Source organism: Saccoglossus kowalevskii, chromosome 13 (genome assembly GCF_978046115.1).
Source record: "Saccoglossus kowalevskii chromosome 13, keSacKowa6.1, whole genome shotgun sequence".
In the NCBI taxonomy this organism is placed as follows: Eukaryota; Metazoa; Hemichordata; class Enteropneusta; family Harrimaniidae; genus Saccoglossus; species Saccoglossus kowalevskii.
In genome coordinates this window covers 8,184,362-8,189,554 of record NC_140653.1, presented here as the reverse complement: position 1 = coordinate 8,189,554, position 5,193 = coordinate 8,184,362, and positions in this window count along the sequence as shown.

The following is a 5,193-nucleotide window of genomic DNA, read 5'->3' as shown; positions in this document are numbered from 1 at the left end:
CATTTGGTTTGTGTCATAAATTAAAAAATATTCTGTTTTGGATCATAACATGAATTGCCAGTTTTTATGAACTTTTTAGTCCTCGTCAAACGTAGTTCGAAACGGGGACTTATGTTTTGGGTTCCGTTCGTCCGTCCGTACATCCATCGTCATTTCTCAGAGACGCCTGAACAGATTTTCTTCAAAGAAGGTACAAGGACATGTCATAATTAGATACGTGTGCACAACGATTTATTTTTGATGTGGTTGACCTTTGACCATTTTTGTCCCCAAAACACCAAAAATCAACATTTTGTCATGTCATCAACCGTTTTTTGATGGATTTCATTCAAAATTGGCATTGACATTAGTCATGGTAAATTACTGGTGCGTGCCATTTTTTTATGATTCGATTTAAAATGATGGAAGGAAAAGGTATAATAAGGGGAAAATATCTGTCGTCATTGTTGTCACCTGCGTCATCGTTGTTGTTAATAACTATTAATGTGAGCACAATAACTTTACTAATTCTATTACAAATTTTATCAAACTTGGTCATCTGATTCATCAGTACAAAATCTTCCATTAGTACGAACAAAATATGTCCTGTGTGAAAATATAGTAGAAAGTAGTGGTAAAAATCCTATAACAAAAAATTAATGACTGATTACTGCTGATACACATACAAAGGTAACTGACCCCAGTGGGAATATGCAATGATGTATGTGTTCAATGAAGTAAATCATTTACCTTGTAATCAATATCATTGGTAATGTATCTCCCAAATCCCGTGGGATTATTAGTGTGGTTTTCACAGGGTTCGTTACACTGTCTAATAAACGTTTGCAAAGATACCAATGTCAGACAATTAATACAGGCACTCCTATGAATAACCTTTTGGGTGCCAATCTTTTGATCTAGATCTGAAGCTGATAGAAAATTATGTCTGTTTAGTCTAAAGTTATCAAAACAAAAATAATGCACTCTCTATCTGTTCAAGTTTACTTTCTATGCTCACAATTTTTGAGCATGTGATTTTTTTTTATGTGTGCACCCTGGTTGAATGCAGGTTGACATACATTTGTGATTCAAGGCTGAATTCATAGAAACCATATCTCCTCTGTAAATATTTTTGCTATACCTGAATACATTATTTTTCCGTAAAAAGTAAAATGTCAGACCTGTTGATTTCTTTTAGTAGAGAGAAACATGAAAATATAGTCTGCTCTTGATTTGCGCCCTGAATTAACCGTTCTTTCATTCAGAGAGTTATTCAATATGAGCCATAACTTATACCCCCTCGCACCTCTTGCATGCAGATATGCTGGCCCCAATATGTGCCTGAATTATACACCTCGCACAGAAATATGATAATTGTATGTCCCTAATATGTGTAGTTACTCTGCGCCCAATATGAATTATATGCCACTCCCCAAACAGATGTTCTGATCCCAGTATGTGATGTGAATTATACCTCCTCAGAGACTATGAATAATAACACCATTTTAAAGAGATATTTAGTAGGACTTTTGGTAGACTGCTTTCTCACTGCTGTTTCAATCCTAAAACTTGTTTGTATTCAAAATTAATTCGTACTTCAATAATCTATGATAAAGGAAATAATATTAAATAACAAATGGCAAGGTCACCAGAGTTCAACTATGTTGTTTTTTATAAGTGTTCTGCTTATTTTACAAAGATGATTGTACGGATTTGGGTTCAAATTTGCACAAAGGCAAGATATAATGGGCTAAATGTTCTTTTCAGTTATTTTTTGTTCTCATCAACATTTAGCCGAATGGCGGCTATTTTCGTCAAAAACGAAAAAATAACAAAATTCAAACATGTAATCAACCGTTTCTTGGACATGCCTTGACCAATTTCAGTCAAATTTGGCTTTGACATCAGTCATGGTGGCTTACTGATACTATTCATTTTTTCATGATTCGATTCAAAATGTCGGACTTGGAGATAAAGGTTTTGCTCCAGCCATTCTACTAGAACGCGCTGTTCCACTAGAGAGCGTTCTATTAGAGGACGATACGCGCGCGTAAGTAGGTCGGAAACTAGGTCATTCAATTTGCGCGTCCTCAACGCGGACGCCCACTATTGGACCCGGCTACACATGCGCAACCACAGCATGATTTTGAATTTGAAAGAGACGATAGCAGACATGATGGCAGAACAGGCGAATGATATCATTGCCAGAGTGAAAAGTGAGTTCTAAAATATATTATTGGCTTACTAAAAAGATCGGCCATCTGCGTTTATTATGCATAACAGCATACAGTACGTATGATTTTGTTGTAAATATTACACGTGGCATCACGTGTCATATTCCCTGGAGTGCGATTTGCCTGTAGGTAAATTATGTACTATCCAGGAAAAAAATAAATTAAATAATACCACAGCGGCTACGAAATAACTGCATTCTATTAGAGAGCGCTGCGCTCTCTGTTCTACCACAGCACGCTTCATTATAACAACGTGTTTGAAGTACATTTATAGCACTATTTGTAATTCAAACAATATTTACTAGTCTACTTTATTAAAATACGTACTTTCCATGAAGAAATTATACGAAATTATATCACGGCGGCTACGAAATAACTGCATTCTATTAGAGAGCGCTGCGCTCTGTGTTCTACCACAGCACGCTTCATTATAACAACGTGTTTAAAGTACAGTCATAGCACTATTTGTAATTCAAACAATATTTACTAGTCTACTTTATTAAAATACGTACTTTCCATGCAGAAATTATACGAAATTATATCACGGCGGCTACGAAATAACTTCATTCTATTAGAGAGCGCTGCGCTCCCTGTTCTACCACAGCACGCTTCATTATAACAACGTGTTTGAAGTACATTTATAGCACTATTTGTAATTCAAACAATATTTACTAGTCTACTTTATTGAATTACGTACTTTCCATGCAGAAATTATACGAAATTATATCACGGCGGCTACGAAATAATTGCATTCTATTAGAGAGCGCTGCGCTCCCTGTTCTACCACAGCACGCTTCATTATAACAACGTCGTTTGAAGTACAGTTATAGCACTATTTGTAATTCAAACAATATTTACTAGTCTACTTTATTAAATTAGGTACTTTCCATACAGAAATTATATCACGGCGGCTGCGAAATAACTGCATTCTATTAGAGAGCGCTGCGCTCTCTGTTCTACCACAGCACGCTTCATTATAACAACGTCGTTTGAAGCACAGTTATAGCACTATTTGTAATTCAAACAATATTTACTAGTCTACTTTATTAAATTACGTACTTTCCATGTAGAAATTATATCACGGCGGCTACGAAATAACTGCATTCTATTAGAGAGCGCTGCGCTCTCTGTTCTACCACAGCACGCTTCATTATAACAACGTGTTTGAAGCACAGTTATAGCACTTTTTGTAATTCAAACAATATTTACTAGTCTACTTTATTAAATTACGTACTTTCCATGCAGAAATTATATCACAGCGGCTACGAAATAACTGCATTCTATTAGAGAGCGCTGCGCTCTCTGTTCTACCACAGCACGCTTCATTATAACAACGTGTTTGAAGCACAGTTATAGCAGTATTTGTAATTCAAACAATATTTACTAGTCTACTTTATTAAATTACGTACTTTCCATGTAGAAATTATACGAAATTATATCACGGCGGCTACGAAATAACTTCATTCTATTAGAGAGCGCTGCGCTCTGTGTTCTACCACAGCACGCTTCATTATAACAACGTGTTTTGAAGTACATTCATAGCACTATTTGTAATTCAAACAATATTTACTAGTCTACTTTATTAAATTACGTACTTTCCATGCAGAAATTATACGAAATTATATCACGGCGGCTACGAAATAATTGCATTCTATTAGAGAGCGCTGCGCTCCCTGTTCTACCACAGCACGCTTCATTATAACAACGTGTTTTGAAGTACATTCATAGCACTATTTGTAATTCAAACAATATTTACTAGTCTACTTTATTAAATTACGTACTTTCCATGCAGAAATTATATCACAGCGGCTACGAAATAACTGCATTCTATTAGAGAGCGCTGCGCTCTCTGTTCTACCACAGCACGCTTCATTATAGCAACGTGTTTGAAGCACAGTTATAGCAGTATTTGTAATTCAAACAATATTTACTAGTCTACTTTATTAAAATACGTACTTTCCATGTAGAAATTATACGAAATTATATCACGGCGGCTACGAAATAACTTCATTCTATTAGAGAGCGCTGCGCTCTGTGTTCTACCACAGCACGCTTCATTATAACAACGTGTTTTGAAGTACATTCATAGCACTATTTGTAATTCAAACAATATTTACTAGTCTACTTTATTAAAATACGTACTTTCCATGTAGAAATTATACGAAATTATATCACGGCGGCTACGAAATAACTGCATTCTATTAGAGAGCGCTGCGCTCTCTGTTCTACCACAGCACGCTTCATTATAACAACGTCGTTTGAAGTACATTTATAGCACTATTTGTAATTCAAACAATATTTACTAGTCTACTTTATTAAATTAGGTACTTTCCATGCAGAAATTATATCACGGCGGCTGCGAAATAACTGCATTCTATTAGAGAGCGCTGCGCTCTCTGTTCTACCACAGCACGCTTCATTATAACAACGTCGTTTGAAGCACAGTTATAGCACTATTTGTAATTCAAACAATATTTACTAGTCTACTTTATTAAATTACGTACTTTCCATGTAGCAATTATATCACGGCGGCTACGAAATAACTGCATTCTATTAGAGAGCGCTGCGCTCTCTGTTCTACCACAGCACGCTTCATTATAACAACGTGTTTGAAGCACAGTTATAGCACTTTTTTGTAATTCAAACAATATTTACTAGTCTACTTTATTAAATTACGTACTTTCCATGCAGAAATTATATCACAGCGGCTACGAAATAACTGCATTCTATTAGAGAGCGCTGCGCTCTCTGTTCTACCACAGCACGCTTCATTATAACAACGTGTTTGAAGCACAGTTATAGCAGTATTTGTAATTCAAACAATATTTACTAGTCTACTTTATTAAATTACGTACTTTCCATGTAGAAATTATGCGAAATTATATCACGGCGGCTACGAAATAACTTCATTCTATTAGAGAGCGCTGCGCTCTCTGTTCTACCACAGCACGCTTCATTATAACAACGTCGTTTGAAGCAC